At 49.0% G+C, this 24,851-nt stretch overlaps 1 protein-coding gene across 14 annotated transcripts in view; it reads left to right on the top strand.

The window, feature by feature from the left end:
* Positions 1-24,851, top strand: part of PITPNM2 (phosphatidylinositol transfer protein membrane associated 2) — a 132,286-nt gene that overhangs the window by 22,770 nt on the left and 84,665 nt on the right. The window contains exons 3-4 of one of the 14 annotated variants that reach the window (XM_080558863.1): positions 17,114-17,258; positions 18,998-24,320. The exons of 11 other annotated variants lie outside the window; for them this stretch is intronic. The gene's annotated coding sequence lies outside the window, so the exon portion shown is untranslated. The remainder of the gene's footprint in view (positions 1-17,113; positions 17,259-18,997; positions 24,321-24,851) is intronic. 2 more of the 14 variants (XM_080558870.1, XM_080558869.1) reach the window with 2 other exon arrangements.

Raw genomic sequence — 24,851 nt, 5'->3', positions numbered from 1 at the left:
TTTGTGAAGAATGATGACTAAAAATCAATATGCAGATCAGGAGCGCTCCGAGGATCTGAAGAAAATCTTCGTGCTGTATCTGCATCATCCCAGCAGTCGTGTTTGCCTTTTTTTTATATGAAAAAAAGAGGGTAAGAGGAGGGAGATGCAAATACCATATTTATTCAGATTAGAAAGGAACGTGGGGAAGGAGCCCTAGAGAAAAGGGGAATGGCCCTATGCTGAAGGAGAACTTTCGGTTTACTCGACTAGATGGGTTAATCTGCTCTCAACAATTTGGGCATTAAGCTCCAGAGCAATAGGCTCGCTTCAGGCCATCACCTACCAGGTGTTGAGGTTCCCCTGGGTGCTCTCAGGTCCTTTGAGGTTTGGGTTTGCTCTTAAGGACTGAGGTCGAGTAACAAAGAATGATGGAAGGGAAGCTTTCAGCCAGCGCTGTTTGTGATTATATATGAACTGTCTAAGAAAATAATCTTGAAATTAATTTGCTCCATTTCCTTGATCAATGGCTCTAGTTTGGGTACTAATTCTTCTGTATATAGCTCGAATGCAATCTACCACTGAAAAGTTCTTTTTTTTTTTTTTGATGAGGTTTATTTTGATGGATTATGTTTCTAGGTAACTGCTGAAGGTTATTTCTGGGAAAGGCTGCCAGAACGCTTATTAACACGTGTCCAGACCCAGGTACAGGCCCTTCTGAAAATTTGGCCGTTCCTGTTTAACCTCAAAGAGGGGCAGGGACTGTGCTGAAGTGTGCGAGTCCTCCCAGTTCCCTGCCCACGCTGGGTCTGGAAATAACTCTGTCAATAGTAGAAATGTCACAGCAGGAATGATTTGCTGGATGTGCCCAATCCCATTTATCTAAATGAGCTGTGATCTTGGATTTAACATTCTGTTTCATAGCTAAGATAAGAGGCACATGAATTAGATTATTGCTGGAAAAAATAGAGGGGTGCTGATATAAATACTTCTGTGAGGAGTTTAGCAAAGCATTAGCAAGTCTTTTTATATTTATGAACAGCAGTGGTCAAAGTACTGTCTTGCAAAAGATGCTTTCCGCATGATACCAACTCCAGTCATTAAAAAAGCATGAATCAGATTAAGAAGTGTAGGGTTTTCGATTTGCCTCTGAGTCCTCAGATGTCAGCGCAAGCTTTAATCAGCCGCTGGTGAGGAGCTACCGCATGAGGTGGGAGCAGGGGATGTGGGCAGAGATGCTCCTGTTGGGGTGGTTTAGGGTCTCCCAAGCCCTTGGGAGGTGACTGCCCCCCAGCTGCTAGCCCTTCGAGGATTTTTGAGCCCTCTTGTCCCTTTTGCTGCCCCATCAGCAGCGGCCAAGGGCATCCCTGTGGCTTGTGGAGCCAGCAGCTGTGGTGACCGTGACGCCTCTTAGGCAGTTGTTTCGTGCTCTTCTTTCAGGTGGACTTTTTCAGTACTACTTTCTGTCCATCCCAGTAATTTCCTCTGCATGTGGAACAAGCTTCTTGAGCCATTTTTCGTTTCATGTCACCCTTTTGGCCTGTGCTCCCCATTGCTTTGAGCACCCTGCTGCTTTTTCCTGGGGCTCAGGGGACAGGCTCTGGGGGAGATGCAGAGCTGGGGCTGACAAACGTTAACGTCTCAAAGGTTTTTTACATGCAAAGATGTCATCCACTGTAATTGTTGGCTCTCTTCTCTCAGAGGCAGCGCTGAGCAGTTCTCTCCCTCCCCCTGCCTTCTGAGGACACGGATGCTCAGTCTTGGCCCGGTACCAGCGCCTGCGTTGTGCGGAGCCAGGAGCAGCGGGGCAGGGAGGGTGCCCCTTGGCAGAGCCGTGGTGTGTAGGGCACTGCTGCCCTGCAGAGCCCGACTGCGATAACTTGGAGGGGCTGGCCCAGCCCTCTGGGCGTGCTGGAAGGGCTGCGGAGCGCTCACGCCTGTGTGATGGCTGCTTTCTGCCCTTCATGGCCAGGGACGGAGGAGTTCCCCAAACAGGATGGCAGGAAGTTCAGGAGGTGGAAGGCAGGAAGGAAAATTATGGTCCTGGGCTACCACGGGCGGAAAAACTGCTCTGGCTTTTGAATTTGCTGTGGTGAGGCTTGTGTTTGAGTTCATACTGTGTTCAGCAGTCCCTGCCGCCTCTCTAGGCAGCTGTCCTCAGCCTCACCGTTATCACCGGGGCTGTTTGCTAGCGATAAAAGCCAAGATGAGGAAGGCCGGGGTCCAGATACTTGGGAAATAGACAATGCTTTCATTTGGGCTTGTCTCTTTTATGAGATTGTTGAGGTGGTACGTGGATCTGCTTTCTTAAGGACCTAAAGTGTGCTTTTACTGACTCCTTGGGCTTTGTGAAATGATGGAAGAACATCTCCAAAAAATAAAAATAAAATAAAAATTGGGAAAACTTCCCTCCTCGCTTCTTAGTAGCTGCCTGTTACGAATCAAAGTAACTCCCAGTGCCGTTCTCTTGCTCTTAAATGTAAGCTAGCTAATATCATGAATAAAAGTTAACTTAATCGTACCGTTGCTTGGAATAAAGTGGCTCTGTCGTTGCCAAACCTCCTGCTGCCGGTAGCTCTGGCAGCGTTGTGCCCGGCAGAGGCCTGGTGATCTGCAGGTGCCGCCTGTTCCGTGCTGCGACCAGCTGAGAGCGGCCTGCCTCTAGCACGAGGGCAGGGTTTGGGTAATGTAGCCTCACGTTAGCAGCCTTTAAGGGAAAGCAGCCAGCATTCTCTAGCTTCCAGGGCTTGCACCATGGCATTCGTGAAGGCTGTGCCACCTCCTAGCTCTCCTTGCCTGCTGTCCCTCCGCCCTGTCGGAGCCCAGCATCGCAGCAGAGCCCGGGTGCCCGCCGCCTTTGGCGGCCTCGAGTCGAGCGAGTGCCCGCGTGTCGCCTGGGCTGTGCTCAGCTCACCCCGGAGCTAATGGGTGCCGCTTCCTGACGTAAAAGCAGCCGAGAAACTCTAGCCAGGGGCTAAGCTACATCAGGCTGCGCTTTCAGAGGTTAAGCTGATTGCAGATCTCTCATAAATAAATCTTTCTGTATTAATAAATGAATGCCTGCGACGGTTGCTTTATTATGGTGCACGGAAGCTTTCAGAAAGAAAAATTTCCCGAATGAGCCATTTGTGCGGTCTCTGCTGACTTTTGAAGATCGGTGTCATTAATTGAATTCTGCCCCCTCCCTTAGAAGAGAGCGCGCGCTCTTTGCTCACACATGCACTCGATGCACTTGAAAGATGTGTGGGAAGATAGAAAACATGCCGAGCTAGTCGCCTTGCCCCTGTGGCAGCTGGGTTATCGGGTTGTTTGGGGGAGAGTGGGCAGCCTGTCAACGCAATTTTCTTACACTCGGGTCTTTCGGAGCGGGAAGGCTTCCGCGCTGAGGCTCCTGTAGAGTTGTTGCTTGGCTCTGGAGACCTGGCTAGGTGTCTGCTGCTGACTCATCCTTCCTGCAGATATTCTCCTAAAAGCAAAATGCATCATCCGTAGATTACGAGCAGCCCCATTCTTCTTCCTACACGGAGTGATACCGGTTGGAAATCGATCGCACCTTATCCAAAGCATTGCAAACGTAATAATTAAGATCTACTTAATTTCTGTGCTTGATAGGTGGGGAGACGGCAGCGTGTTCTTTGAGACTGTGCTTTGTCTTTTGAAAATAATCTTACCAATTTTACACAAATGCTGCGTCACAGCCCGCCCTTATTAGCCACTGATTAGGGGGTCCTTTGCAAAGTGTTGTCTGTTGCTGACATAATTTAATTAATATGAAACCAATGAAATTCCTATGGAAACAAAACAGGAGCAAATTGAATACCAGATAAATGCGTGTTCTGGACTACGAAAGTGAACACAAAACTAATTTCTTAATGGGACCACTAGAAGAGCAAACAAATCTATGGAGCTGTGGTTGTGTGCCTCAGCTAGAAATGTGTGTTTGTGGATATAATTAAACTTCAGTTAATAACATATTGTCCTCGGTCTTGGCGAAGAATGGGATTTGGGCTGTAGCTAAGTGCCCGAAGCGTTCTGCTAGATTAACTTCTCCGTACAGCTGGCCTAGGGCTTTCGTGGCACTTGGGGATTTGGGGTGGCTGGCTTGCATTTCGGCTCGTTCCTCGCGTGGCTCCGAGAGCGTGACAAACCCTTTTGTGCAGAGGGATGCTGGAGAAATGGGCTGCTGGCCCCATCCCTGACCCGCCGTGGGAGGCAGTGGGCGAGCTGGGAAGGCAGCCTTCAGCAGCCGTGCGTGAGGAAGGGTGAAGTGTGAAGGTGATGCTTCATGATTCACTTTTTGCATTGCAAATCCTGTTTCGTAAGTAATCTGCTTCCACCGATGCATTAAATGATTTATTATCTCAGGGCTTTTCTTCACCCTGGAAAAAAACAAAAGGCGATCAGCGTTTTTTTAAAGCTCTGCGCTGAATATTATATGATTAAGTTGTAATTTTGAAGTGACGCATTTGGGCACATAATTTTCAAGACCATCTTTGGTTTCGGGGATCATAAATGCTGGTTCCAGCTGTAATGAAGTGCTGGGCTACTTAATATGCTCCTATCATTGTGTGTGTCTTTTGTTCAAATTATTAAATCACGGTAGCTATGACTATAATAACGCGGTTGTTTTATGTCTTGGAACAGGGGAAAATAATTTTATTTAGCAGGAATAATGCAATTGTAACATGCCTCTGGGTTGGAGTTAAAGGGGGAGGTGGTGCAGGTGGCTGGCAAGCCAGCGCTGCTCTCCATGACTTTCCGCAGAAATTCCACTGCCGTGGAGCCGCAACGTGTTCGTTCGTGATGGGACGGCTCGTGAGCAAACACCGGGGTGTTGAGGAGTGGAAGCAGTAGGAAAATACTATGGCTGTGAGATGCCAGCCGTTACAGGCAGCAGCTCGGGTAAGTGGCTCAGACAGGGGCTGAGCACTGGCTGTGAGATGCTGGCCACCCCGGGCAGAGCACTTCTTGGCACCTCTGACGGCCGTCCGCAGGTAAGCAGCCGGCTGCCGCCGTGGTTTTACGAAGCACGGTGGCAGGGAAGGACTCCGAAATCCTCTGGTGCAAAATGCTTTGAAAATAAAGTATTTATTTCCCCTTTTTGAAGGGGAAAGGTGCATTATGGTTTCTTGTGCAGTCATCCTGATTCCAATTCAAATGTAATTTGATAAATGAAGTATAAAGGCCCAGGGAATGACCTCCTGTAAAATACAGTGCCTGAATCATTTGAGCTTTAAATCTTGCTCCACATCTCTGTGTTTCCTGCTCGTGCTGTTCATTAAAGTAGTCTCCTGTGCCCTGTTGTTTTGGGGCTGATAATGGATAGCTAAGTGGTGCAGGCTGAAAAGAAGGCTTCTGTATAAATAAAGCGCTGTGCTTTTCTATGCATAAAGTGCCTTGTGGATATAAGGGGCAGAAACCCTTCTGATTTCTACTCCTTTGTGTCTGTAGCTGGGCCCTGACATGAATTTGTGCTCTTTGCCTGCCCTTCAATACCCAGTTCCTTGCGGCTTCCCTTCCTCTTGCAAAACCTTGCGCTTCCGTGGCCGCAGGGCAGCCTGTGGTTACTTTCCAAAGGGATTGTGAGGATTTTATGAGCTCTTGGGAACTCAAGGGTGTGACCAGCTTGCAAGCGAGGGTGAAGTTTTTTTTTTTTTTTTTCCTCTCTGGTTTGGGGCTAAACATATCTTGAATATGTTTGACACTTCCAACTGCCAGCATATCAGCAGGAATCTATTTTTCCACTGTAGATGGGTCCCAGCATAATCTGAGACTCTTGCTAGGGCTGCTTGCAAAGTTTTGCTGGTCCTTCCCTGAGGAGCGGGTGTAGGAAGCAATAAAACTTTATTAGAGTTAGTTCCTTTATTCTTGGTAAACTCCTTATGAGGAGTGTGTTTATGTATTTGAAGGAGAGTGGAACAAAAGTTGCCAGGCTGGGCTTTGCTTGAGGAAAAACCGATGTTATTCCCTGCCCTGCCAGCCCTTGGCCCAGGGCTGCTGCTTCTGCCTCTGTCCCCATGGGCGCACCGGAGCCTGAATCGAGCAGCCTGGCTTTGTCCAGGCTGCTTCTCTGCAGCAGTGTGATGTCCTGGTGGTGTGAGAGCTCTGCAGAAGGGTTGTAGGATGGGCAGTGCTCCTTTCCTCAGGCGCTTCATCGTGCCACGCAGCTGCTGTCAAGCTCTTGTCTGTACCTGGGAGGCTACGCGTGTTCGCCCCGCCGCAAGTGCAGCCCCAGGGCGCACGACGTGCTCCATCACCACCTGCTGCAAAAGTGTGAAATAAAGGGGGTTTCCAGGCATTTTGAGCTCTGGATAGGAACCTGTTGGTGCGTTCCCTGCGTGGCCCTACTGATAGCTCTGCGGGGTTTCTGCAGGCTGGCTGCCCCGCACGCGCTCTCGAAGTAGGGCACTGGCCAAGAGATCTGGGCTGGCAGCGACATGGAGCTGGCAGAGAGCAGCCCAAGCAGGTAGGAACTGTCAGGAGCTCTGGGAAATTAGAGGGGAATCTTTTTTTGTCCTTTTTTTTTTTTTTTTGTGGGATATGCCAAGAATAGGTGATTCGGACAGGGAATACCTGGCACAGCCCGATGGCAACTTAGCCAGCTGCACTAGCAGGATGCTTTTGCCAGGAGCCTTTGGGCCTATTATTCTTAGTGTAAATAAAACTAACTAAAATAATTGCTACTATAAATAAAGCTAAATGAGTATGTATATCTTGAGTCTCTGACTGTGCCTTACGTGTTCAGCATTTCTTCCTTTCTACCTCTGCAAGCAGTTAATGGAGAAGGAAAGGGCCAGCGGTGGGTACAGACGTCAGCCAGGCAGCGAGAAGGCCCCTAATAACTTTCTCCCAAGATGAAAGCTGCATTTGTATGGTCTGAATTTCTTTATTTTACTGTCTCCCTGGTGGGGAAGAATTACTGGTGATGATAGTTGGTAGGCCAGCTCCTGTTGGGAAACACTGAATGGGGGGTAGGACTTATTAAAGGAAATCTGTAGTAAATTCCTTGATAAGTGCTTTTTTTTTTTTTCTCTTATTCAAAGAGGTGGTTTATAACTAAGACCCCATTAGCACCAAGAGGTAATTTTGTTGTGGCAGTACCTTATTGAATGAAAGCATGGTAGTCAGTTTCTGGCTGGTGGCCTCAGGAACAGCCCCTGGATAATGCTGGGCTTTTATTTTTTTAGGATTTTATTTTTTCTTTAAATAGAGGTTGGTGCAGCTCCTTCCTATGTAGTTAATAGAACTTCACCTTGGTGAAGCACATGTCAGTATTTTGAATTACGCTTTTCATTTGCTGCAGCCAGTTCTAGTACTCTCTCCTTTCACCCCCAGGGTTTCTAGAAGGTTTCTTGACAGATCCAACCCCTCTCCCCACAACGCAGAGACAAAAAAAGACAAAGAGCTCCTCTGCGTGCTGCTGTGCCTCACCTCTCGGGTGCTGCTAGGGAAATGCGGTGCTGGTTTTTGCATAGAGTACTAAATTTAGAGGAGCAGAACTACACTGTGAAGAGATGTGGGAGAAGCATATAGCAAAAAGAGTATCTCATGGACTGAGAATTGCTGCTGGAACTGAGTACCACTTAGGTTTAAAATATCTCTCGTTTGCTCAAAGAAATGGTAATGTGTTCCCAAATATCTCCACCCTAGCTGTTGTTTCTGCAGGATGGCTAATGCAAAATCTCTTCTGCTGGGGAGGAAAAAAAACGGTGAGGAAGGTCATGTGTATTTTGCATCTTCCCTCTTTTTCGCCTCCCTTCAGCCTCCAGTTAAAGCATGTTTGGGCTCGAGTCCCCTGAGCTACCCAGGTGCAGAGGATATTATGGATTCTCCATATTGCCAGCCCTAATTTTAGCTACATTCAGCATAGTTCATGCCAATACTCACCCACTTGCATTTGCACTTTTGGTAGCAGTCATTACACAGTGTGAGCTTCACACATGTGCCGCTTCTCCTGCAGCTCAGCTGGCAGCAGCGACGTGTGTTCCCCACAAGAAAATAGTGGGGTTTGCGTGGGCAAGGGGCTGGTGGGAGGACGCACGCACGTGAGCAGGTCCCTGCGGAGCGCTGCCGCTCTGCTGTGCTTGTTGCAGCCCGCTGGAGGGAATTGGAGGGGGGGAGAGGTCTGTAATTCCCTTCTGCTGCTCACTGGAGTGGAGAAATGGCTCTGCGTTGCGTGTTAGGTTCTCTCGTGCACTTTCACTGTGAGAGGGCTCCCAGTCCAATTTGTCAAGGCAGAAACTTGACGTGAGTCCAAATGCACTTGACAATAGTCTCTGCTGTCAAAACCTCTCCTTCTGTGATAAAAACAAAGCTCCTGAGTAATGCTCCTCCTTCCTTCCTATGGCTCTTAAGAAAAGAAAGACTCAGCATCCTGGAGTTGTTCTGGGGAATTTTTTTTTATATTCAAAATGCTTGCACATTTTTCCCTTTAGAAATTTGACAGAGCAGCGCATTCAAAACAAAGATAGCCACAGAGAAATGATTTGGATTTATGCTTTCTTTAATTGGACCACATAAGATTTTATTTACTGATAGTGTCCAAAGGGAGCTGCAGAATATTGCAGAAAGAGTGAATGTGTCCATTGTGGTAATACGCTTTTGATAAATGCATTATGGCATAGTTATGAAGTCAGGAAGAAGCCTTAATTACTGTTATGAAGCCATTAGAGTCTAAAGCAGCAATCCGAGCTCTTGTTGCAATCGCATTTTGTATTCCTTTCACTGAAGGCCTTAGCACAAAAAAAGCGCTTGTTTTAGGAGGATAACTTCATCATTTCATTTCCTTTGCCCTTTTTAAATGGTGCAGAAGTGACAGCGGGCACTTGCGTATGGTAGCAGCGAGCTACAAGGATTCACACAAAGAAATACAACTTTTTACACCCAGCACATACGCTCCAACCAGCAGGGAAGCAAGGCCATATGAGCCACGGACTGGTTTCTGCTAATACCCCCGCTCATGTAGCGTAAAAAAGTGCTGAACTTCTTTCTCCCATCTTAAAAAGGCAAAGAGGGCAGGATTAGTCTCCAGGAACCCTGTGTAAAGCTTCCTCTGGGGCTGGGGAAGGAGAAGGACTGCTCTCAAAAACTTTATTTTAATCAAAATTGCCGTGGAAGACCAGTCAGTGCTCTACACGTGAGGCCGATGATGCGTCCGGCCTGGTCACCTCAGCAGGGCGAGGAGCCTGCGCCGTGCCGCTGGGCTCCTCTGGCGGCAGCCCCAAAGCCAAGTGTTTGGAGCCCATTGTTCACAGACCAAAAATGTGTGCAAAATGTGTTTAGCTTCCAGGTGTTGACTGGCTTTTCATTTCTTAACCTATACAGAGGAAGACTGTTCAATGCTCGGTCACCTGTTTTCGATGCTTTGTAAATGTTTGACTCTCTGATAGTGCATTATTGGTGGCAGATGTTAATTTAATAGAGTGAACTTTGTTACCTGTCAGGATATAAGCATCTTAATTTAAAAAGAGGGGGGAGAAAAAAAAAAGAAACCTGACAAAAATGTAGCTGTAAATCAAAGGTCAACAGGCATAACAGCATGAAGGTATTGTTTGCTCAGTTGTTAAATTGATACTGTGATGCTTTCTTAAATGTAATATTTCTTTAGTGACAGGAAGGTTAAGTACAAGTTGTACTGTTACACGAAAGGAGTAATGAACCTTATTTATTAGTGTTTTTCTAAAGTTGATTGCTTAAAATAATTGCAAGTGCAACGCGGTAGCGCCAGTGCCTTTCCCTGTGGCTCTGGGAAGTGGCTGGCTGGTTTGGGCCCCTCGTGCCATTCCGGCTCCACGCGGGCTTCGTGCTGGCTCCGATCTGTCCTCAGTTTGGGATCTGACCCGTGGCTGCCTGGGGGAGAAGTGGGGCCCTTTGTTCATAAGCTTCTGGTTAAGAAAAGAGCACCTGGAAGAGCCCTCTCCAGGAGCAGGTACGTCCTTGATGTACCGAGCCTCCCAGCGCGGGCAGGCCGTGGGGATGCCGCGTTGTGTTGCGGGGGGACGAGTCTCGGGCAGTGCTGTTCGTAAGGAGTACGGGATTCAGGCTCGGCAGTCGGAAAGATAATTTTAGAAATCTCAACAATGTCTGCTCAATATGTTGGAACAGTTTCTTCCTTTTGCAAAAGTGTCACATCTTTGCTGTGGGACAAGGTCTAGTGCGGTGCACGCAGCCTGTCCCCTCAGACTGTTTTTCTGGTTTGGTTCAGTTATCAGTAATAAGCCAAAACAACCCCCCCCAAAACATTTAACTGTTCCAAGGCTGTCTGTTTTTTCTCTGTTCAGCTTTCAGCATACTGAGCTGGGGAAGGTGATGATGACAAATATTACTGCCTTGTTTCCAAAAGCTGTTGGGTAAGATCTCTCACTGCAGCATCTGAAGCATTACTGGAAATATTCGGAACTGTTATAACAACATCTCTGGTGTAGTTTTTCTTTTCCAAAAGTCTTTCCCTTCCCCCTACTTCTGGTAGAAAACGCTAATTAGCAGAGAGATTCAGGTGAATCATGCAGCAAATAGTGAGCGTAGAGATGCTCCCCTTCCCTCCGGATAGCAGTGTTTAATTCTCAGTGTACTGGCAGTGCTGCTGCATTTTTCATTATGTTTGTGCATTTCCAAATTTTAAATGTTTCTAGTTACGATGGTTTGTCCTGATTGCTTGTTGGGACAGGCTTTGGTGTTCTGAAACTTGGGTCGATTTCTTGAAGCAGGGCATAAGGCATTAAAATTCTCAGAGCGCTGCGTCTCTTTACAGTGACAACGCTCCAGATGAAACCGAAGTGCTACTGCTTGCGAGGAGATAAGCTAAGTACGGCTTCCTCTCCAGAGCACTCTGCTCCGAATAGCTCTGCGATTACAATTTTTATCTCTACTTGGTTAATCCAGTACGCAGTGTTTTTGAGCTGATGTCTAACTTACAGTCCAGTGCTGTTCCACAGTTTTCTGGTTTAAGACCATCACCAGAAGGTGCCCAGAGTCGCTGCAGTGGCATTGTTGGGTTTGCATTTCCATGGGCAGGCTTGAGGACAGGGACACATCTGATGGGGGCTGCCCAGCTTGCCCTGGCCACAGTGGGAGGATTTTAACCCCCAGGGATGCTTCTCTTCTTGTGCTTGCTTTGGTGCCTGCCCTGTGGGCTTTGTTGACCAGGGAACGCTATGCAAGCCAGACTTGAAAGCTGAGACAGAGCAGTGGGGAAATGTTACCAGCCCTCCACTAATAAACCTGTGCCCTTTTTAAAATCCTCGAGAAATCTGGAGACTGTTGCAGGTGGTTAGCATGCCCCAGGCAGTGGCTCCTTTTCCTACCACCCCGTGCAGTGAGTGCTGCCATCCAGTGCTACGCATTGCAGCCCTGTGCCCACCCCTCGCCTCCTGCCCTGTCCTGGTCTGCTGGGGCTGTGTCCATCCCCGGTTTGGCTCCATCACTTGCGGAGTTTCCTGGGAAGTGTTTCACCCCAGCTGCACACGTGTGTTAGCAGATGCTGAAACCAACCATTTGTCTTCAGGCATTTGGGGCAAACGCCAACAGAAAATGGCACAGAGGACGAAAAGTAAATTGGCCTTCTAAAATCCTTTCAGCTTTAAGTATTACAGATATAATTAGAAACAGAGGCAAGGATTATTATCCTATAAGTGCCTTTCTAGTCTGTTCTGCTTTTGTAACCTTTCTTTTTTCATCTGTCATTCTGTCTTGCTGCATTGTTTCTCCCTGCAGCCTGGCGTCTCCACCATCGTGTCCCGTTGCTGCCTTAACGCGTAGTACCGAGTCTGTTTGCTTTTTCCTCTATTTACGTCACAGCTGTCGTCTTTTGGCTCTGCATTGGTGTTCCCGTGAAGCCACCATCATTCAAACAAATAGGGAGTTCTTATCACTGCAAGAAAATAGAAAAGATGCCCTCTACAACTGCTTGTTCCCAGCTGCCTGAGCTGGGCGTCTTCCCCCTTTGCTACTTGATAAATTAAGATTGCTTTTAAAAAAAAAAAAAGGCAAAACCACCATCAAATGCATGCAGTTGCCAACTAGCAGGTTCCCTTCTGCTCATGAGGGGCTGCATCTCCCTACCCTGATGGGCTAGGGGGGAACCAAAGCGGGGGAAAACAAAACAAAAGAGCAGATGTGCAAAAGCCCCTGGGAGTGCTCATGTGGCAGAGCCCTTCCCTGCCTCTGTGCAGTGCCTGGAGCCACCTGACACAGTGTCAGGGTGCTGCTCTCCAAAGATCTTTGGTCAGGACCCTGCTGCTTTTCTTCCCCAAAGTTATCACATCAGGTGGGACTGTCCGTGGGAGCTGTGCCCCATAGCGCCTTTATGCGTGATTTTCTCCTACGCAGCTTGTGTCAGTGTTCGGTGCGCGCTGGGGATGTGCAGCAGCCCCAAGCCTGGGCTCTGAAGCACGGTGGCTTGGGCACCCTGAAGGGAATGGCAACTGCTTTTAAAACAAACAAAACTCCTAAAATGTTCTCTCTCGTTATTTCTCGCATACAACTGCGATGTTCAGCCTTACCCAAAGGGAAATCGATGGTGTGTTTGGACTCCCTGTTGCTTTCCGTGTGTGTGAGTGTGTTTATCTTGTTTAAGGAGTTGGTACATAATCAGTCTTAAAATTAACTGACTGCCTGTTGACTTGTCACCCTGTGAATGAAAACACATTGCTTGTAATTTGTTTGACATTATTCTGTCCTGTTGTCAGGCTTCTAATTACATTTAGAACATAACCCAGATGTCTGTCTGTCTCTTTCTGTCTCTATTATTATTATTATTATTTATCTCTCTTATTGTAAAACATGGGAGGAACTATTTCTTTGAAGTGATGGAAGTCGATCTGTTCCTGTCTTCTCAAGAGATTAGTTCGTGGTTGCAGGTTTATCTTTTAAAAGCCTGGCTCCTTGTGAAAGGTGTGAGTTTGGGCATCCGGAATTGTTAGTCCTGCGTGACTTTGGATCTGACTTTCTGTATGCTTTAGGGGTATTGAAGCGTGTCTGCATCTGCATTAAAATGTTTCTCTAGATACCACTGTCTAAAAATGATCGCATTCCCCACCTTATTTATTTTTAAAGAAGAGATAAATTGCTTTTGCTTTTAGAAGATTAAAATATTAATGTATTTAAATATAACAGTGAAAGACAGGCGAGGCAGACGGGGTTGCCCTTTCAAAATGTGCACAAATGAGCAATCTCTTATTGACTCCGCTGGATAAGCACGTAATGCTCCTTGCCAACATTGGCTTTTGATAATTAGCTACGGGAAAACTCAAGCTGCTCAACGTGAGGTTTTATTGCTCAGAAGCTATCCTGTAACTTAGAAGCTGGTGGCTCTAGGAAAACTTGAGCACCAGAAGCGCAATTTTCCAATAGCACCCCGGGTCACCAATGTACTCGGAGCCTGCTTCCCAAAAGCATTAAGCCACTTAAACATCAAGAGGCTGCTGCTTTCTTAACGGGACTTCTGAGCACTTTGCCTCTGATCCCACTTAGCCCCAGAAAAGCTCCCTTCCCCATGTGGTGGGGCTTTTTTAGCTGATCTAAATTTCCAAGGCGATGGGCATGTGTGGAAACTGTTCTCAGGTATAAGAGACTTGACTCTTGGTCCCTGAGAAGTACTTTTTTTTTTTTTTTTTTGGTATTGTTGATCACCAGCTTTCTTAGCTCCTGCTTGTGAAAGATTACTGTTATATTTAAATGCTGTTACCTTTAGAGAAAATAGACCGATCTGGCTGGCTCCAGCAGGGGACAGTTTTCTTCTGTTCTGCAAAACTATTCTCAAACAGAGTTCGTGGTAGGGGAGAAGGAAAAGCATGGGAAGGGCTCAGTGGGTTGCCTTAGGAAAAGAAAAAACTCCAACGTAAGAATAAAAGAAATGAAGCGTGCGTTCAGTACAAGTTATATTTGTGAGGCTGGGTATAGAGACCGCCAATTACTATGCGGTCCCTGCCATTAAATGCAAATACATCCCTCGTTTTCCCTCTGCATCCTGACCAACAGGATTTTAATAAGGGTGCCTAGCTTGAAGCAAGCTGTGTTTTGTGTTGCCTCTCATCTGCAGTGGTGCTTCCTGATCTGCAGCTGTTGTTGCGCGGGGCTTGGGCATGGGTTAGACCTGCTGCCTGCAGTGACGGGCTCCTGGATGTGTGACGGATGGTCCTGTTCTGAATCCGGAGCACAGCTGTGAGGGATCCCTATGCCAGGGACAAAAGCCAAGCCCCAGGTTTTCGTGGTGGAAGAGGCGCCTCCCTGGAGGGACAACTGATGGCAGTGCCTGGCCCGGCCGAAACCCTGCTGGGGTTTGTGCTGGGCGGCTCATGGTGGAGGTCAGAGCTGGGATAAGGGCTGGAGGGAAGGATGTTGTCACTTGGAGTTCCTCTCTAATCCCTTCCTGCCTCTGCTGGCAGCTAAAGGGGGAGGAAAGGCATTTGTGCCTCTGGGCAGCCTGGCCCGAGCCCGGCTGCCTGCTCAGTCAAGGGTCTGCTGGCCCCAGCTGCCTCTGAAGATCTCGGCCTTTATAGGAGCTGACAAACAAGAATTAATTGATGACTCACCAGCCCAATAATGTCAGAAATGCTGGTTTTATTTTGCTGTTCCTGCATGTTCTTCAACCTGTAACTGCTTTATGTGGGTTTTAGCCTGGAGAGAGGTTACTGCGCCCATGTAAAGCAGAGGATGAAAATCGAGAGTATGCGCTCCTGGAAGAGAAGTGCCTGCAATGCGGTGCGATGCTCCAGGTGGATCGGTTCCCTTTGTGCAGCAGGAGGGAGTGGGGGATTGCTGAAGCCTTGTTGTGAGAAGCTGCTTTCAGTCTGAGCAGCTGGCGGAGCAGGGTTTCTCTAAAGGTGAAGGAGTGCTGGGCTTCACTTGCGTTTTCTCCTGAAGCAGCACAAACCCTGCCTGTGCTCCCTACCGACGTTTGTAGTCACAACTTCAGGAAAGCTGTCAGCACGTGTGTTGGCAGGTTTGGGGCTTAAAGTGACAAAATTGGTTCTCGGACTGTGAGGGGGATAAGTTCTTGAAATGACAGTGGAACAAGAACGTGATATGGCAATATGGCAGTTAAAGGGGAAAATCTTAACAGAAGAAAAAAGGTTAGTTTACAGTTGAGCTAATGAGGAAAGGAATTAAGAAGATACAATAGCAAATTTCTTGACTTGTCTTTGTATTTATTATTTACTGTGTTCCCTGAAGAGAAGTCCCCTTGGCACATTAAGCCCCGAGCAGAGGCCGTGTCCAGCCCAAGCTGCGGGCTGGGGAACACGGCGAGGAAGCGTTGAACCCTCGGCACCGCTGCCCGAGCACCCTGCATCGTGCGTCCTCCTCTGTGTTTACTTTGTTCTGGGCAATCTGTCTCCTGTGACAATACATTAAATATCTAAACTCTCTAGATTGTGTGCTTTTATTTGTTTTTGTTTGGTTTCTACCTTGACTTTCCTCCTCCTGTTAGCCCCAGTAAGCTCGGCTATTGCTCGTGTCGCGTATGTGGCGTTCAGCCTCTCCTACCCTCTTCCTCTCCCGCTGTGACAAGAGTAGCTGTTTGATCATTTTCGTTAAGAATCTTACCTTTGCAACTGCAGCCTTCTGGAGGAAAAAAAAATACACCAAAGCCAAAGAAATCCCCTAAACCGTAAAAAAAAAAAAAAAAACAAGCCAACGAGGCTTTGAAGAAACCTCGATTCCATTTAAATACATAACACACATGCTCGGGCTTTCTCTCGGTACCTGCTATCTAATTTCCCTTCTCTCAATAGCCCTGAATAACGCAGGGATCTTTTCTCTGTTTGAGCTTCGCTGTTTATGAATAGAGCAAGTCTTATCTGGAGCCTTGTGAATGCTTACAAGTGCGAGGCGCGCTCAGATGAACAATGTGCATAAATAGCGAGTAGTCGAAGGACCGGGTCCTCGGAATAACAATTGCCAAGAGCTGACCCTGTTGAATACTTGATGCAGCAAATGGCTTTCGTGCTTGCCAGCTCTTTGGTTGCTGGCTCTGGCTGGGGTAAGGGGAAACCTGCAGGTTATGGGATTTGTCCCGCGGAACGGGGTTCAGCCGGGGCTGAACTCAAGGTGATCTCCTAAGTCCTGCTGCTCTTTCCAGGCTTTCAGTAGGGTGATCTTTAGAAATGGTGCTGAGGGCACCTGCAATAGGGTGGTGATTTATTTTTGTCTATCATCAGTGTTGGTGGCGGAGTTATCCTCCTCCTGCCCTGCTTTCTCCTTTACATCAGGCTGATTTTTCAGGAGTAATCCTCGGTGCGCTCACCTACAAAAGGCTCGCAGGACTGGCTCTGGCTTTGACACGATCCTCTCTAATGCCCTTCCTCCTCTTACTGCAGCCCTCCTGTACATGTTTGCTGTACCAGATGTCAGCATCACACTTGACATTCCTCTGTATCCCTGAGCTGTAAGGGAGAAGGCAGGAGAGCTCATTAACCTGTGCAGGACTCCTCTGAAAGGGGAGAGCTGCCTCCCTGGCCTCGGGATGCGAGAGGGCCAAGCTGTGCCTGCACGACAAAAGCATCTCCTCTAAGCACTTCCCAATCCTTCAAGTAAAAGGTCACAGCAGTAGAAAGTTGTTGCTTATTTAATTACTGTTACCACGCCGTGTGTTTAGGGCAGCATTTTAAGTGTCATTGGCCCAGGGGATTTGGCAAACTCATTACTTACGTCCTGCTTGCAACAATTCCTGGGTCTTCCTGGCCCTACCTGTGGAAAATAACCCATTTATACCATCTTGAAAGGAGGGAGAGGAGGCTCTAGAGAGAGCCTGCTGAGGCCAGGCTGTTTCAAAATGGGTGGTGCTGTTGCTCAAGCTCTCATTTTCTGCTGGGTGCCTGGGACTTTTGTTAGCCTAAAAGATCTGATGCACTGCTTTCGGTGCAGGATAAGCACAGAAGTGCCCTTAGCTGCGTTTCCAGGAGGCAGCTAACACGCACGCCCGTTATCTCTGTAACATTTCAGCGATGATAAGGCATCTGTAGCTCTTTCCGTGACACAGGTTAGCAAATCCAGCAGCAGCCCTTTGCCTCGACCGTGCCTGCCTCGCTGCCGCGTTCTGTGGCACTGCTTTTTGGCCCTGCTGCAGAAAGTGGTGTGTAGCGGGCACAGTAGGATGTGGTGACGTAGAAATTAAACACAAGTTCTCGCACTGCAGACTTGTTGGACGCCAGCTCCTCAGCTTCAGTCTTCCTTGGTCATCCCTGTGCTCGCCACCTGCTTCTCATCGAGGACGCAGGCCAAAACGTGTCACTTCTTTGTTCTGATGGAAGCCTTTTGTTCTCCCCGTGCACATTATGTAGGTAAGTTCCACCCTCTCCCTGGGGGAGGAGAGACATGCTGCCAACATGCACGGGGAGCACAGCACGGGGCCGGAGGGCTGCCAAGGAAATTGAAGCCTGGTTGGGAACAGCCGCAGCTTGACTTGGACACAGGCGATGTGTCGATCACACCACAATTAAGATATATATCTCTGCGGGGTGTTTCAGGTACTGCCCTAACCAGTGCAGCTTTGCTGTTAATGCTGACCTTTTCGCTGCCCAGCGGGCCATCCGTCTGCAGCACCCCCTGGAAAGGTACAAGAGAAGTGTATCCTGACACCTGTTGCCAAAAAAGGCCCCCTTTCCCCCTGCTGTAGGCTGTCTTTTGTGATGTTTTCCAAATGGCAACCCTAAGTATGCAAAGATGCGTGTGTTTCTGTGAGCACAGCTGCTGCTCTTGACCCATCTGCCAGAAATTCTGCTCTTCAGACACAGCTTGCTTCCTCCTGATGTCTGTCTCCCTCTTCCATTGGAAACAAACATTTTAACACAGCTTTGCTTAATGCAAAAGAACAACGAACTCTCCTTTTAAGGGCATGTTTCAGAGCACGAGCGTGTCCGAGGATGGGCTGAATCCCCTGTCAAATGGGTGTTTTAGTTTGGACAACTGTACAAAGTATCTGTTGCCGTGGGAAATCTCTTCTTCCACTGCATAGAAATTCCTTGAGCAAGCGTGTCTGGGCGATGCCTAACCCAGTTAGTGTAGAATGAAGCTTCTTCCATTCTCTGTCCTCCCTGCTCCAACAAAACGTGGGTCCCTGCTTCAGCTCCAATGGGAGATGAGCGTTGCACCTTTCTCAGCAGCACAGCGGGTGCTGGTAAAGGTGAAAGACCAGCAACTCATTCCACTACTTAAAAGAAATGGGGTGTGGGGGAGAAAAAACACATGCACACAACCCACAGACCACGACCTTGAGTGCAGACTGCTTTTCCAACACCTGCCTCTCACCTCCGCTCGACGGGGTTTGTAACTGAATTAGGGAGGGCCTGGATCACGCAGTCAGGCGTCTTCCCACATCACGGGCTTCTTGCTGCCAAGGACGTGCTCGTGAGACGTCCTCTAATTCGGTTAGAAATGCTCTTCCAGGAACTGTTATCATTAGAGAGGTTGAGATTCTGGAAACTGAGTGGATGCAGCCGTACAGGATAGTTAGCCCTTCCCTGAGTGCTAAAAACGTCTCTGGAGCGAGCTGCGTCCTCATCCTGGTCTGGCTGCTGCTCTGGTGGCTGGGGACAGCGAGCTGTGTGCAGCTTCCCCTTCCTCTTCCCCTTCTTCTTCCTCTTCCCCTTTTCCTGGCCAGAAGCTGGAGCAGAGCGAGCTGCTTCCATCCCGCTGCACCTCTCTCCTCTTCTCCTTGCTGGTGCGATGACTGCAGCTTCTTCACCGAGCCAGCCAGGCAGCGTGGGGGCTTCTCATCCCAGCGGTTCCATCTCTGATGCGCGTAGGTCCCGCTGGACGGATGAAGATTGCTTTGGTTGATAGCGAGCGTTGCTGTGCCTGGATTTTAACAAAGCGAGCGCCTGATCGTGGCTGGGCTTCCTGCCTTACGGGGCCGTGCCTTGATGGGGAACAGGGAGAGACACGGGAGGAAAATCAGCAACCCCCGTTGGGCTCTCCCACTTAGCACCTCTCAACTCGGCTGCGAGCTTTGTCTTGTGGGCTGTACAGTCTGCTTAGCCACCTCTGCCATTCAGTGTGTGCTTTTTTATTTTTTAAATAGAGGAGCGAGTGTGAAAGAGGAGCAACAACAGCTTCCTAAGCTCGAGGAGCAGCGCGGGAGGCGAGCAGCGGCTCCGGGGCAGCAGCCGTCGTGCCCGTGAAAGAGCTTCCTGAGCGCCCGCTGCCTGCGGGATGATGCTGCATCTGCTGCTGCTGTGCCCAGAAAATATCTGGGCCTCTTTATTGTAATCGTGTTTGTGCATTCAGACCAATTTTGATGGTTATGAAGGTTCAAAAAATCCCAGAGATCTTAATAAGCTAATTTGGTAACTGTTTGTGGCTTTTGTTGTTCCTCTTTGTTGTGAGGACAGAACTGGTTTGTACTGATGAGTGCTGCATGAAAATTATATTATTAGTAATTACTGGTAATTTCTTGTCTGGAAGCTTCAGGTTTGTGGGAGCACTTAAATCCATTTGCTTCTGTATTCCCTCTGGCTTTGCAGTAATGTCTCTCGGCACCGTGTACCTCAAGACACTTCAGCAGTTCCCTTTTCTCCATGGCAACTTACCGTGGCGGTTCCTGTATCGCAGAGAGCCACTTTTCCCTTTTTGTGCCTGAACGTGGCTTTTCTGCCCGGAGTGTGTCCCCAAACCGGGCAGGCTCCTGGGGCCGAGGGGGCAGCACCGGGCCATGCCTCGGGGGGAGCACGGAGGGACCAGGGCAGGATCCCCCGGAGCATCACGTTTTCTCCTCCCCCCCCTAATAAATTGTCATTTTTATTTTTTTTTAAAGCACGGTGTGGTAATGTAATTGGTTCTGTCAGCTGGCAAAGCTAAGGATTAGTCACAGTGGCTTGTTTGCTTTCCTTCTAGAGAAGCTGGCATAAAGGTAAAAAGGGAAAAAGCGTGCCATTATGCAAAAATCCCTGGAAAAAGCCAACCCGAAAAAGCCAACTTTTCAGAGAGAAATGGAGTATTGCTGTATTTGCTCTGCACGCAAGCATCACCTGGCTATTTTGTCTCGAATCCCTATTTTAGGTTTAAATTAGGGATGCTTCTGATTTTTTGAACTGGGTGTTGAAGGTAGCCTCGCCTGGCATAGCAAAGTGAATGGAAATAAATGGAATTACGGCTCGCTTGTTAACTCTGAGAGGTGGGTTTTCCCTGTATCAGGTATCGAGTCCTTTCATCAAAGAGCATCTTCAGAACGAGAACCACCTTTACCATAAAACGAGAACCATCCACTCAGACTGAGACCAGCAGGTGGCCTCCCCACAACCCGTGCCTTCGGGCTTGGTTTGGTTCCTGGCATCCCAATTCCTTCTAACCATGCCTCCATCTCCTTCCCTTCCATCTGCCCAAGCCTGGCCCACGTTAGCCTCAGCCTGGAGGAGCCAGACCAAGGGAACCATGGCCGGGGGCGAGAGGAGCAGCTGGCACGAGGGCAGCCGAGGGTGGGTGGCCACGGCCCCACGGCAGCTCCGAGGAGGTGGGCTGCAACCCCCCCGAGAGCACCCAGCGAGTGTCTCCTGTGCGAGGCAGCCCCTGCGGCTGCTCCGGGCCTGTGTGAAACCAGCAGCCAGAAAGAACAGTGGCTTTTTTTGCCCTTTATTTATTTTTTTTTTTATTTTTTTTGGCACTTCATGCAGCGCTGAATAGAGTTGGAGTAAGTTCACCTACATTTCGGACCCGTTTGTTTTTATTTAAGGTGAAATTCTCACAACTAGATATTCCCGATAAATTCTGGATTTCTTCCTGGTGTGAGGTAACGAAGGGGGGGCTTTGTGGTGTAAGCCTTGGCTCCTTAGTCCAGGTAATGAGGCGGCAGCAACTTGGGTAACGCGTGTCAGCATCCTTCGGCGCCTTTTGGTTGGGAAGACGGCTGAAGTCGAAGGGTAAACGGCTCGTTCCTCAGCAGTGGGCTCGTGGTCCAGGTTGGGTTTATATTTGTAGCTTTGAGTTTTGTTTTTATTGGCCGAAGAAACGCTTACGCTCTTCTCGTGCTCTGTGAACTCAGCTGCCGTGCCCGTCAGTGCCTCCGTGCTGGGAGAGGGAGGAATGTGCGTTAGTCTGCGTGATGGCAGCGCCTGCCTGCTTTCGGAGGCTCAGACTCCGCGGTGTGTAAAACTTTTAAGTGCCAACACATCGGCAGAGGGACGCGAAGCTTCCTTCTGGCCCGGAGAAGCCATGGGCGATTCGCTCCGGTTTGGAAAGTAACAGCTTCTGGCTGGTTGCTCCGTGTAAACACCGCGCGTTATTTCTTTCTTTCTGAATTGATTTCCCCCCGCTGCCCCCCCGCCTTTGCAAGCGATATTTAACAGCACATGGAAAATGTGACTGACCCCTAAAGGTCAGCTCGGAGTTTACCATTCTGCTTTTATTATCCCACTCGTCAGAGAACACAACGTATTTGCTCCGTCTCCTGCCCAGATTTGCTTTTTCGTGTATACCTAATTTTTTTTTTTTCCACGTGCGAATTTTAAATAGGATTTCTGTAAAATATGGTGGCAGTAAAGCTGTTCCCCAGAACGTAATTTACTGTATTTTATAGCTTCTGCTGATCTTTTTTTAGTTTCTTGCTAATGATGATGATATCGATTGGAGCATGGAATTTTTACGCAGCTGAAAGGCAAGGTTGTGCCATTACACAGGGCTTTTTTTAAAGACTCTCATGCAATAATAAACATATACAGGCAGCAGTTACCAGAACTCGGTATTAAATAGCTGTAAAGCCTCTAACAAGACAAACCATTTAATGTATTGGCTTGTTTAGTGTCTTTAGCTCTGCTTTGGATGAAGTGGCAGCTCGAGTGTATCTTTAGAAACTAATTTCAGAGAAAAACGCACCCGTCGGGCTGAAGTATTTTTTCAAGACCCAAAAAGCAGTCCCGTTTTTTTCCTAGGCGGAAAGTCATGTGCTGTCTGTGAAGGGTGCTAGCAGGGAAGCTTTGGCTTGCCAAAGGGAAGAACGGGGGCAGTCGGCTCACAGCAGCACAGCCCCGATAGGAGAGCGAGGTGCACACGTCGCACGCGTGCTCGTGCAGCTCCCCGTTCGATGCCTGGCGCGCTTCATAGACTCGTACGAGCCGAGCGGAGAGAACGGCGAAGCCTCGGTGGCGTGCAGGGCGCACACGAGCCGAGACGTGTGCCTGGAGCCAGCGACGTTAATTCGAGGTGCGCTGGGTCTGCGAGCCCTGCCGGCAGCTTCGCCTCGTGCCACGGTAAGCGACTTGGCTTTTTATTGCACGCTGAGGGTGTTTGCCACAGGGATTTCTGTACCGTCCCGCTGACAGCGACGCGAGGATCTTGTTGTCCTTTGAGCTGACGAGCCTGAACCAAACCTCCCTGACCTTTTGGGAAATGCTCGCGTGCAGATTTGCTCTCGAACCTCGTGGAGTTCGGCGTGGCTTTTCCTTCTGGCTTTTGTAGGAAGGTGCTGGGGTGTGCGGTCGGTTGAGCTGAGCACCAGGCAAGCTGGGGATGTTTTTCCTCTGCCTGGAAGGGGTTGGAGATGCAGCAGGCATCTCAGCGAGTGATTCAGTTTGGAACAAACAGCCTCCTTCCGTGCATGTTTGCGTTGCTCCCAGTAGAGCCGGCTCGCTTCTGCCAAGCACTGGAATGTGACTGGTTTCCAGAACAAGAGCAGAGCATCCTGAATTATTTAAAAGCCATTGCTTTCTTGACTGATTTTTTTTTCCTTGATGTCACATAACACTTCTCTGGAGTAGGCAAGTGTGTAATGGAACATACTTAAGCTATTTTTTTGCTGGGAGTGGCTTATTAGCTTGCAGCTGAAAATGTGTGCACCTGGTAGTAATGTTATTTTTTAATTTTATTTTATTCCTGCTCTCAGCAGGGAGATTGTTTGACCAAAAGAATCAATTTCTTCCATTACACTTTCCCCAGTATCTATTTGCTTAATCAATCCCACGTATATTCTGGAAGACTTTACCCAATCTTGGAAAAAGTTAAGGAGGTTCCTTTATGTTTGGTGACACATTAACGGCCAAAATACCCCTGCAGATAACAGGGAGCGCTGCTTGGAATGCTCAGCAAGTTTGTCCTCTGAAATCTCCCCACGGGGTATGCGTGGTTATTCCCGTCAGACAGCGGGAGGGACCGAAACCTGGAGGAAATTAATGGCACGCTGAACAAAGTGTGGCACTGCTTGTAATAACTAAAATCGTGAAAGCCAGAACTCCTTCGGCTTTGATCTGATGCTTTTTAAAAAGCCAAATTTTCTCCCCTTCTGCCACATAATGCTCCGGATGGTCAGCCTCTGCATCAGGGATGCGTAGTGGTGTCAAGTGGGTCTCGCCAAGTTTTGTTGGCGTCGATGTGATGCTAGCTCTTACCTCTGAGTGCCCGCTCTGCTGCAGAGCCGGGGAGGACCTCGCGCGCGTGTGTTTTTCCCTCCAGAATTACTTCACCAAGTGTTTTTCTCTTGTCAGCTTTTTGAGGCTTTTCTCTTTCCCGCTGCGGTTTCTATGGAAATGTCATGGGTTTGGGCGGTGTGTAGTAACCCTCCTGACTGCAGCACAGTCACTCTCTGAATCGCTTAGCTCGTGCTAAATTTGTGCCTGAATCATGCTTCGGGAAAGGGGCAGAGGGTGCTTGACATTAACGTTCGGAGTGCCTAAGGTCGCAGTAACTGGCGGTGCCACTTACAGACTGCAGTCCGAACCTGACGCCTCCTCCATCCCGTCGAGTTGAGAAGAGTAAGCCAAAAAGCAGCTTGGGGATGGTTGCTGTGCTCTGCAGCCCCTGGTGCTGACGCCTGCTCGGAGCAGTCCCGGGGAGGACGTTGCTGCTCTGGGAGTGGAAGAGGACAGGGACCGGTGTGGCTGACCCCGAGCAGCGTGTTTCTGTCCAGGGAAGGGTTTGTCTCTGCCGCCTTTTGCAGAACTGCTACGTGCCAGAGCATCTGAGGGAGCTGAGGGAGAGTTCTTAGCTCTCTGCACAAAGCTAAATGCATTTTGAAATAAAAACTGATGGCATTTCTTTCCGATACCCCTAGTTCGAGTCCCAGCAGTCCCTTTGACAGCATTTCTCGACACCGAGAGCAGGGCAGTGGAGATATTTGAGCTCTGCCTGCAGGAACAGGGCTGTGTTACAGGGGAAAAACGAAGCACCTTGTGTTCCAGCAAAGCAGCAACTTCCTGTTCACAAAAAAAAAAAAAAAATGCACGTGGTATCCTCTAGCTGATGGTCCCGTGTCGAGCAAGGCTTTTCGCCACCTCCCAGCTGAAGAGCCACAAGTGCCCTGCTCGCTGCTGCTGTCGCTGCGTGCGCTCGTCCTCCGTGCCCCCTCGGGGAGCTGCTTCCAAGGAGTGGGGGTGGCAGATCACCCAGGTGCCTCCAGCTGCCGGGACTGAGCTCCGAAGGTACGCGTATGCGTTTAGTTAATTAACCCCTTTCACTTTGAGTGAGAGTACAAGTGGTAATTAGCGTTGGTCCGTGGGTACCTCACAGCCTGAATAAGGAGCCCAGGTGGGATTTCGGAGGCGTGCCTTTGGTGCCACCGCTGTGCCGCGCAGCTCGCTCTGTTCCTTTACGTTGGACCTTCAAAACCTCCTCGCGCTCGCTGGCTTTCTCCCCGTGGGTGTCCTCAGGCTGGCAGCACTTCTGAAGGAAGATGTGTTGGGCCACCGGGGAGGGAAGGTGCTGGAGAGACACAGCAAATCGTCCCTTCTGCCCTTGCAACCTCCCCTCGCGCAGCACCGAAGCACGTTGCTTTGGGTGAGGAGCGGAAGGTTTCCTCCCGGGGGGTTTCGGTAGCCACTCGCAGGAATGCTCTTTGAAGGCATCGCAGGAGGTGTGGATAAAACGAGAGGTTTTAATGCATGCTTTTACTGCGTCCTTCTAGCAAAGTGTTTTCTTCAGTAGATGTGACAGGCTGACCTGGGCTCCCAGCA

This window comes from Anser brachyrhynchus, assembly GCF_964034855.1.
Source record: "Anser brachyrhynchus genome assembly, chromosome: 17".
Taxonomy (NCBI): domain Eukaryota; kingdom Metazoa; phylum Chordata; class Aves; order Anseriformes; family Anatidae; genus Anser; species Anser brachyrhynchus.
Note: the sequence above shows the minus strand (reverse complement) of the source record. Positions and strands in the feature narration are given on the sequence as shown.